The sequence below is a fragment of the Meleagris gallopavo genome, chromosome 1 (genome assembly GCF_000146605.3).
Source record: "Meleagris gallopavo isolate NT-WF06-2002-E0010 breed Aviagen turkey brand Nicholas breeding stock chromosome 1, Turkey_5.1, whole genome shotgun sequence".
NCBI lineage: Eukaryota > Metazoa > Chordata > Aves > Galliformes > Phasianidae > Meleagris > Meleagris gallopavo.
Genome location: NC_015011.2, coordinates 13,811,201 through 13,822,781, shown reverse-complemented (window position 1 = coordinate 13,822,781; position 11,581 = coordinate 13,811,201).

Sequence of the window (11,581 nt, the reverse complement as noted above, 5' to 3'; positions counted from 1 at the left end):
AAACTAAGAAAAAAAAAAAAAAAAGAAGTCTACTGCTACCTAAGCCTGTGTACTTACCTAGTTGATCCAGTCTAACTCAAACAGCTTCCCTGGAAAGCCCACACAGCCCATTTTGGAAGAGAGCTGGGTCAGGCTCTGTGGAGATGGGAAAGCCAACCATTTCTTCTTCTGAAGTCAGCAGGGGGGGAAGATGTAACTGTGAGTGTGTCAGCAAAGAGTTTATCAGACCCCTTGACAGACCCTATCACTGTGAAACCTTGGGAGTCTGGAGTGTAAAACAGAGAGCAAATGGTATCTGTTTGCGTCTAAGGGTAAACAGGAGGTTCTGTTTGTATGCATTGTTAATCTTATTACAGTTAAGAAACCTTTCATCCTTTATCACTGTTGTTAGGGAGAAGCTAGGCCAATTAACTGATTAGAGGGGCAGGAATTTCTGGCTTGTAAGTGAATGATATATAAGATGTATGTTGAACACAGTAAAGTATTCAGAGAACTATTCTGATGCTACAAGAAACTGTGAGAGCTCTCTAACTTGACTGAGCGCCGACAGTCAGCAGATGCTGAGTGTATATCAGCTGAGATGAAGAACGCTGGCCACAGTTACAGGACATACAGACTATCAGCCTTGCACCAGCTCATTTAGGCATCCTCCAGACCACTTCTAGAACTCTCCTGAGCCAGCTATAGCACAGGCTCATGGTGAAACTCGCCTAGTGGGCTGACACTAAATATTGACACTATTTAAGAAGCTGCACAGGCAACTGATTTTGTCCACCCATGTCCTACAGATCAGAAATAAGCCAGGATTTTCACTGGATCACAGAATCACAGAATCATGGTCTCCTTGGAGTTTGAGAGGATCTTCAAAGGTGAGCTAGTCCAACTGCCCTGCAACGTACAGGGACATGCATGGCTTGATCTGGTTGCCCAGAGCCTTATTCAGCCTTACCTTGAAAGTCTCCAGGGATAGGGCATCAACCACATCTCTACACAACCTGTTCCAGAGCCTCACCACCCTCACTGAAAAAGATTTTTTCCTTGTATCAAACCTAAATCACCTCTTTTTAAGCTTGAAGCCATTTCCCCTTGTTCTATCACCACAGACCTTGTTAAAAAGTCTGTCCCCATCCTTCCTGTAGCTCCCCTTTAGATAATGAATAGGGCTTTAATGAATATAGCCTTCTCTTCTCCAGGCTGAACAGTCCCAACTCTCTAGGCCTGTCCTGGTAGGAGAGGTGTTCCATCCCTTGAATCATTTTTGTGGCCCTCCTCTGGACGCACTCCAACAGGTCCATGTCTCTGCTGTACTGGACACCACATGCAGTACTCCAGATGGGGATGTTACCTTCATTTCATAATCTTTCTTTCTGTCTTGCTCTCTCTCCTTTTAACCTGCTCCACTCCTCACTCCATTTGCCAAATCATCTTGCTCTAAAATCATCAGAAAAAGATAACCTTTTAAATATTCCAGCTAATAGAAGTTCATTGTGATGCATCTGCTCATTCTCATTTAAATCTAATGGAGGTTGCTGGTACTCAGTAGGAATGTGCTTTGGATATGCCCTTAGGAGAACCAAAATGCTTCACCTACCCCGAGATCTGTTGAGCAGGATGAGACAGATGCATTATTTCCTATTTAATGAAAACTGGTCTTCCACCTGCAGTCAAACTGCACAAAAGGCTCTGAAATATTTACTTCCCATTTACTTATATATTTCCAGATTTTTCAGCTATATTATTAAAGTTTATATGTACCAAAATCTTGAAATAGTTTTTTATAAATCTGATGCAAAGCAGGTTCTGTGTTTTACAACACAGAAATTCTCATTATAACTGAAAAAAATATATTCTTAAGCCTTTTAAATGTAGGAAAAGATGAGGAAATATTTTGGGGATATGTTAAGCATAGAGATTCCCAACCACTCAGTTTCTTTTCTAGTAGGCACTTACACAAATTCAAAATTATAAAACTATGAATGTAAAAGCATTTAAAGTCTACTTTATATTCACTTCAAATTGGATAGATAGAGGGAAGACCAGCAGTAAACCAGCTCTTTTTCATTTTTAAGAGTACTGTAATTATTAGCCATACCTAGTAACAGAGACAGAGCTAAAGCTGCAGAAGACAAATACGTGGCATTATACAATATTAAGTGATAAACTGTAAGCAATCACATCATTAGATAATACCAGAATATACATGTGCACAAGGGACAGAGTTAATGCTATTCATTCAACCCTAACCAGCATTTCCCTGCTTCGGAAGGCTTAATTGTCTAACATTAACATTCTTCTTACACTCCAGGGATATACTTTATACAACTCTTTCTGCTAAGGCAAATGTTATTGAAGGTAGGTTCTTGCTTTTTTTTTTTCTTTTTTCTCCTAAAGCATTATCTATACATAATTCAAATGCTGCTAAGCTTATAGAAGAGTAATGTTGAATGAGTAGTTGATGAGTAGAACAAAACAATGAGAAAATTATTCTAATACATCAAAGATACTTGTTGAAATTTCCAAACTCCTTTTTGCACATTTCAGAAGACAGAAAGTCATTCTGGTTAACAAGATTAAACTAGAAATTCTACTTTCCTACAATTTATCTAAATAAAAACACACTTTAATTTTCTTATCTGTGCCTATAACTATGGTACAGCACTTGAACATCTTCTATAATCAAGACTTCTTTTCTAGCAACAGTGGGAACTGCGGTGTTGTCCCACACCTGAAACACTGCAAAACTGATTAACTAAACTGCCACTTTTTTGAATCGCTCCTCTGGCAATCTTACATGTTACAGGACGTGTAAAATTAATGATGCAGATTTTTCCTACATTTTCATCCTAATTCTTAGCACTACAATTAAAAGTTTTCATTACTCAAGGCCTTCCGATATATTCCTTCAGCATCCAGAAGTCCTACTGCTTTCAAAATAAATTGATTTTGGTTTGCTCTGCATAAGCAAGTACAATCCTTTCTTGCTGGTGTGCTAATTTTCATTTCTACTTTCTAAACTGCAAAAAATGCTCTTTTCTGAAAATGATTTTGTACATTTTACAGAAATGTACTTTGGATGGCTATTTCTCCAGGAAGTATCATTCCCCTACGAAACGCTTATGGGAGACAGGCTTTCTGAGTTTTGAGGCTTTTTTCTGAACCAGGATGTTTTTGTCTATTCCAGTGTTAAGAAAGGGAGTACCTAATTTAGTTTCTAGTTGTTTTATTTAAGGTCTCAAGAAGCAAAGCAGTAAATGTTGCTTTCTTTCTTTACTTCTTTAAAAATGTTACTCGCTTCATTTTAAAAGCAATCTAAGTTTGGATTGTAAATGGTATCATTATTCAGGAATTGTCTTTCATCCATTATAAGGTCATGTACTCCTTCAAACAAAAATACGGAAGATAACTGTTTAGATATAAAATATTAAATTACAACTTATTTTCAAATAAAGACACGGAGCATCAGTGGAATGTGTAGCAAGCTTCTTAAGAACATGATGTCACATACTGTGGTGGTGTGGCTGGTGTTGGGCTTTGAAAAGAGTCATCCTAACAGGGATGTGTAGAGCAGAGCTGTGCCCACTGCTGGTGAGAAGCAGAAGGGACATGCTGAAAATCAATGAACTTCTCTTATCTTTCAGTAGTATGAATAACTTTTATCTGCAAGAATGAACATCTAAAAAGTGATAAAAGCCTATCAAAAGACTGATATAGCTCTACTGTGATATTAAGGCTCCCGTTCAATCACAAGAAAGCTGAGCATCTAGCAAAATACACTTCTAAAATATATAAAATCTTGTTCTCTTTCCCTGGAAGCATACTGGATGGTCAAAAAACGACTTGGATTTTATGTGTTGAAGGTCAAGTAGAATAATGCTGTCCTTCCCTCCACATAATGAAATCAGTTTAAGTATGCACCTCCTGGGCTGTCTAATAAGTTCCTACTGAGGTGCTATCTGAGTAGACCATCCACCAGCCTGTGCGTTTGAAACCATCATTTAAAAGCAATTTGTAAAAACAGCATGTTTATGAAGTTGCGTTCTGAACCTTGCAAATGCTAAATTTACTCTGTTTGGATATTCTAATCCTGCACATACCTACACAAAATGAGAAAAATCACATTTCACAGATAATCTGCTACTCTGCTTCATAAACCGATTTGCACATGAATATTTTTGCAGTAACATTTTCACATTACGAGCTTTCAACCACAGCATGCTATACTTTAACAAAAAGAAAATTGCTGTATTGCTACAGAAAGATTTTTTTAAATGTTTTGATGAGTCTCAGAGAAGTCTTGGGGATTCCATACAATAGGAGCTTTACAATACATATATGCATACAATCTCTGCTTTTACTTAAGGCAATCAATTTCCCATCTCGTATATTCAATTGTGTAAAAGTAGAGATGTCAGGTTGTTAGTACAATTCCCATCAGTCACTTTGCTTCTCCTCATATTCTCTTTTTCCAAAGTGCAACAGCATTGTAGCTCTGCCTAATCCTGAATAAAAAATTCACATTTATAATTCAGGAGAATGATAGAGAAAAAGCACTGAATGAAGTTATTTTTATTCTACTTCTCATCCGTTTGGTTTTGTACTCACTTCCTCTCCTTCTGATCTTTCCATTTTCTAACACGAATCTGAAGTTACAAACTCCAAACAGGACATGGAGGCAGAAAGAACTCTGATGTCTGATCTAGTGGGTGGCAACCCTGCCCATGGCAGGTGTTGGAACTGGGTGATCTTTAAAGTCCCTTCCATCCCAAGCCATTCTGTGATTCTATGTCATTTTGAATTGTCAGGGAGCTAATGCTGCAGATATAGGAAAGGAAAAAAATAAAATTGAAACAAACAATCCCTGAAGCTGATGGATTAATGATTTTTGAAGATTCACTGGCTTTGACGATAAATAAAATGGTAATATAGACAAAATCTAACTCATCTTTAGCTACTGGAATCAGACATCCAGACTGAACTAGTCGCTTGGTCTCCCTGTGCAGTCAATACATTGAGATGGCTATTATCATCCAGTACTAAAAGAGATGCCAGAGAGGGGAGAATGACTTGAACATGTCTTGGACAACCCATTTCTTTCCAGTGCCAATAGATGGGCTGAGACATAAACACCTACCTTTACCACATGCTTAAAATGAGAGAAGTCCTGTTGGCACCTTGTAACACACAAGGAGACCTGAGCTAGATGCAGCTGCAATAGCATAAAGCTGTGCTCATGTCCAGCTTTTCAACAAGGCTGATATGCTCTGACCCAAGAGAGTTTGTTTTGTTTTGTTTTGTTTTTGTATGTTTTTAATTAGATAGGGAAACTGAATAAGTTGTTCTGCTCAGAAATTCTTTCTCTCTTCTGCTGAGAAAACCACTTTGATTCCAGGCAGGACTTAAAACACAACAGTGATAAGTGACACAGAAACTGGGATCTTTGATGTCATTTTTTTTCAGACATCCACTGAAATATTAAACCTGTTTGCATCACATTATATAGCGATGTGACCAAAACAAAAGTTTGATCCAAAATCTGTCTGGATCAGTTTTCCTAAACTTTTAATTGAAGAAACTGAAAGCCCAGAAAGTGTTTCTGTCAACAAAGTGCAATTTTGCTGAGAGAACTAGAGACACTGAATAAAGCAGACATATGGATGCACTTTATCCCACCAGAAAAACAACATTAAAATTGTCTCTAGAGTAGACTCAAGGATCACTTGAGAATCCACTAAAAGCTGTTTTGGAGGGGAAGAAAGGGAGATATTAAAAGAAATAAAATATGCATGAATTCCAGTAGGTCTTCTTTCCAGTTTCTTAACTTTCTGCAAAACTTACATCCTGTTATTTTTCTACAGACATTTCTGGAAGAAAGCAAGACTATAAATCGAGCTGTTCTGCACAGCAACCATTACTTGGTAACATCTCTTAAAATGTTTCTGTAGTGACCCATGTGTGACTCAACCATCGTTCTTTGTCTTTTACTGCAAAACTATTTTTGCAGTGTACTTCTGGCAGGAGAGTGGTGATTTAGATGACACAGTACAAGTTAATATTATGAACTTTGGTTCATAGTCTGTTACACCAGGAAGACCTATTAAGATTACTGTACATATCAGCACAGAGAAAATAACTTGTTGAAGACTTACTAAAATGCTTGGCTGATTTGTTGCTTTCTACTTTATGAATAGTCAAACTCTCACAAAAGCCTTGTCCTTGGATTCAAACCATTTATGGCTGTACAGCATAATGCTGCCCAGTGGTTTAACTGCATTATAATCCTGTCTTTTATACCATACTGGCCTTACGAAACATCTTAAACTGAAAGCCTTGTAAAAAATCCCCATTTCTGAAGTTCAAGAACAGAACGCTGACAAATGAATGAAGACCTTCCTTAATTTGCCAGCCAATCAAAAAAAGCAAGATTATACATTATTACATAAAACACCGACTCCAGTGAATGAAACTAAAGCACATCATTTCCATGTCGCAGCGATTAGTGCTAGAACCATTTGGCCTTTCTCCCGGCATCCATTCTCCTATTTAGTGCTATCACAGGAAGAACACACACATATATGTATATATCATACTGTATCTCACACTATGAAAGAACAGTAGCAAACTATGTACGGGCCCTTGTTCCCTTTGCAACTTCGTATTACATGCTTGGAGCCCAGTCCAATAAAAAGCATTGAAATATGGTTCACAGTAGTTTGTTTTAGGTACAAAAAAACTAAAACTGAGATTTCCAAAGCAAAGCAATACTCCAAGTTTTGGAAGCACTTGCTTTAAGGTCTCAGACGCACATTTGTTTGATGCCCATTATAGCTACGGCTGAGCAGGATGAGCCTGAGATTCTAACCAATGTGCACTGGGTCCTTGAAATTAGATAGGGAATAAAAATCTGTTCCTCAGGTGTGCCAAGTGAACTACTTCATCTTCACATTTCAGAGATTAAAATGAAGCCTGCTTGAAATATTTCCCTATTCTTTTACACTACAAAGAGAATTTGGTTGCTCAGCTCTAGTCTTTGGATTTCCCTTTTGGGAACAGAAACCTAAAATGTCAAGACTCCTGTTCTTAACCTGCAAGTACTCAAAGACTTCATTGACTCTGTTTCTGAACAAGTCTAATCAAGCTCGCTCAGAGAGAGTTTTCAGTCATTCATCATGTCGCATCTGTAAGTCCTTCATCTTCAGCCACCTGCTTATCAGCTACTCCCCTTCCCTCTCCCATCCTCAACACATTACCAACAGGCAAATTCTATTCCAGTACTCTGTTTCAACTAAATGCCTCACAACACAAGACTTTCCTCATCACCATCCTATCACTGGTTTAAGGTAGCAAGCCTTTAGCAAGCTTTCCAATCCTGTTGGTTGCTGAAATTTGTAGCTTTTCTAATCCTGGAAGAAAGGTCCACTTGCTAAGATACCTCAGCCTCCAGAGGAACATCTCAGCTGAACACATGCTGAAAATATTTTATTTTCAGAAACTTGTGCAGACCGGGAAACGTCTTTGAATTCTAGCAAGGCTGGGCTGCATCAAAAGAAGGATGGCCAGCAGGGTGAGGCAGGTGAGGTGCCCTTCTACTCTGCCATCACGATGTCCCACCTGGAGTACTGCATCCAGTATAGGGATCCTGGGATCCCTAGCATAAGAAAGATGTGGAGCTTTTGGAACAGGTCCAGAGGAGAGCTGGATACTCAAAGGGCTGGAGCACCTTCCTATGAAGAAAGACTGAGAGAGCTGGGTTTGTTCAGCCTGGAGAAGGCTCTGGGGAGACCCTTGAAGGGAGCTTATAAGCAGAAGGGAGATGGACTTTTTACAGCCATCTAATGGGTGGTAATCCTGCCCACAGCAAGGGTTGGAACTGGGTAGGCTTTAAGGCCCTTTCCAACTCAACCCATTCTATGATTCTATGATAATTGGATATTTTTAATGACAGTACTGAAACTTATGAAAAATTGATCTAGGCTTTTTTTTTTAATGGAATAAATTTTGTATCTCAAAAGGAAAAAAAAAAAAGATGCATTTGCAAAAATATTGGAATTAATATGCTCATTCATCTTTTGTATGAAGAAAATATACCTAAAGAGAACATGTAGAATTAAAAACCAGGTGGCATTAAAATGCAATTAAAAAGCCATAATTACACATTAAACAGAGACACAAAGACAAGGGATAGCTTAGTATCTCAGCTGTGGAATAGCCATTGATGGTAAATGAACTGAATTTAGACTCCCCCCTTACAACATATCGAAGCTGTGGTCTTTTATAGAGGTATGTAATTACTGTAGATCTAAGCAGCTGCTCAGGAAAATTTAAAAAGCTGATATTGGTTCAGCAATTTATTCACAGCTCTGATGGCAGTCTTTTAGCTTTTCTCAAGAGATGGTTTCAGTTTTATCTGCATATCTGACTCAAAAGACTTCAAGGAAGGATGGAAGAGCCAATTCTAAAAACTGAATATTATTGGAGCTGATAAACTGAAATCAGTTCAGCTGCTACAAAGACCATTCCATTTCCTCCTTCACCAGCCACCACCAAGGTCCATGCTGCCTTTTGTAGGGCACTGACTGTCCAAAGCATTGTACATGGGTTACAGTGCTTCAGACAGAATGGGAAAATTTGGGTTTTCACCCACAGGAACACCTCTTTTTTTGCCCTCCTTGAGAAGGACAGTATTTCCATCTGAATCTGTACTGGGAGCAGTCACATTTTAATGGTGAAATAACAGTTACTTCACAAAGAAGCAGTTACAGATGTTCCAGTGCAAAACAGCATATTCAATCTATTCTGGTAGTTCAACCTAAATATTTATTTTGTTCTTTTGCTTGTTTTGTTATTATTTATTGGCTTGGTATAAGACCAAGAACAAAGCAAAATCTTGAATGAACACATCTGGGCTATTTTGAACTTCCAAGAAAGCCGTACTTCGCTTGGGAAAGAATACACTAACTTTAAAATGCTTGATCCTGGTTACAGACACATTGCTGCTCGTAATAGGTGAATACTTTTGGTGATTTTTGTGTCTTTGGTATATAAATAAACTCACATGATCACATGATGATAAGGATATTTATACTTCCCACTTAATATGTGTTCTTAAGTTAACTGATTGCTGAAGGGTCTGGTAATTTCTTCTTTACTCATAGGTTCATTTAGAAAGCAGTACTGTGTATATGAAGTTTCTCTCTAAGGGAAGTTCAGGTGAGACTGTAACACTGCTGTAGGAACCAATGTTATAATAAAATAAAACGGCAGCTTGTTTTTGCTCAGTTTTGTAAATAAAGTTTTGACCTAATTCTCTGAAGTCCAGTGAGAGGCAATTATCTGTACTTTAACAAGTCTGTTGACACAAATGATAAATTCAATCTGACAGCTGGATATTCTTGTGGCATGCTGTTGACTCACGTGTCAACTCCTCTGATTGGAGTCTCAGGCCAACATTTTGTCATTGTTTTTAGGCAGAAGAATAAAAAACAAAACTACACCACAAGATGTGGAACAAATAATGTATAGGTCTATTACTTAGAGGTACTTGAGTTAAGCTTCATCTGCTTTATAGCTTCAAAATTTCCATGTTTAGTGCAAAAAAGATTAATTTTCCTGCAGTGCAGAAGAGGGAGTCTTACAAAATACTTCTCCACAAGGCAATAAAGCTGAAAATAGTTAAAACCCATTGGACTTCCAATAGTGTCTTTCAATATGGTTCAGTAAACTATATGGTCTGTTATGAATACTGAAATGTTTGCCCTAATAGGTCCCTAAGCAGTAAGAAAAGTCCTTTTTTTTTGTTATTTTCAAAACACTCCCCAGCACAATTCGATGGCTCAGACAGGGCTCACTGTAAGCACGCAACTACAAAGATCTATGCAGCCTGCAATTAGTGTCAACAAATGAAGATCAGTTTTTTCATGCCCCACATGTGTTGTGTGTTTTATGTCAAGTTCAGGAAGACTGCTAAGGGCAGAAGAGCCATGGCAGTCCCCATCCTGCACTAAGAGGTGGGCACACAGATTTCCCATATGGCCATTCTAAATAGAATCTATATAGAAACTCTACCAAGGCACTCTGACCATCAATCTACAATATCTACCTACGTTGCATTATATATTATTAGTTATACATTATAACTATAGTTACATGTTAGTTATGCATTGTACACTAGTATAATTCTACATTTAAAAAAGATCTCAGTAATGGAGAAACAAATACAGCTTTAAATTTGTGTTATTCAGTTAGGGATGAAGCTGGAGGTTCTAACTTCATCTTCAGTGCTACCTCTGATACTACCTAAGTTTTCTCTTATTGCTGTGTGGATCATTCAACTCATGAATGAAAGCATCTACATCAGTATGTCTATGGAAACAGCAAGCAGATTTCTATTATGATAAAACATTAACATTTCAGCAGTAACGTCTCCTTCTAAAAGTGCACTCACTCACATGGCAAACTGACTGTTGTAATTTAACGTTTCCCACCTGGAATCCATAGAGCTGACTTAGGCTGTTGGAATGGACAATGCTGCAAAGAGAAAGATACTACAGAAAAAAGGTGTTTGCAACTGATGGGTGGCACACGAGACTACACAGGTTAAGGAATAGGAAACTCAAACCTTAAACTCCCTGGGCACAGAGCCAACCCATCCAATCTCTGCAGTCATGTGCACAAGCCCTTTCATTCACAAGCCATGCAGAAATGAATGCTCTCCTTCACTTTTTTGGGGGGGCTTTTCAGATTTTGAGAAATGTGCTTATGAGATCTGTGTTCACACCTCTCCTCTGCAGAAGGTGACTGAACTAAACCCAGGTTGCGCCAAGCTTATGCCAAGCACAAGCCCACAGGGTATTCTAGCAAGGGGTGCAGGTAACTCCCAATCCCTCCTACTTTCCATCTTGCACAAATATTTGCTGTGCAAAAGCCAGATAAGCACAAGCCTTACTTTCCAGACATTTAGCTGTGATAGTCATTCTGACTTCCAGTCCTTGTTGTACCTTTTCATTCAGCATTTAGAGAAACAAACCAGAAATTGTGTATTCCTCAGCTGTATGGATTATTAACTGCAATAGCTACGTTCTTTGTCTTTTATTATATTAATGTTCATTAATGTTCTTTCTTTTTAGCAAGTGGACCTTGATTGTTTAGGTCAAGTGAGGCAGCCCTTACAAAATGAATTTAGAATAAATCCTTCATCACAGAATTGCTGATGACCTAATTATTCTCCCACACAGAAAATGGAAACATTTACTTATGAAGTAGTCTTACACATTTCTTACATTAAAAGGAGAGAAATGAACATTTTTAGACATGATTCATCCTAAAGCAGCTGCTTAGAGTACGTCACACAAAGCACACTCTACAAATGCCTGTATACGTCTAAAATTAGGTGAACTGAATCACACTGTAATTTCTGCAAACTGCCTCTACAGTCAATGGAAGCAATAGGTGATTTCAGCAGACAAAGCAATGAGTTTCCACCTCCAATTGCCCTCCTCTGTTCTCAGTGACACAGAACATATGATCCAAAACTGCCCAAAGGTGGGAAGCCCATGGAAGAAGTCAGTGTTCTGTCCAGTAGAAG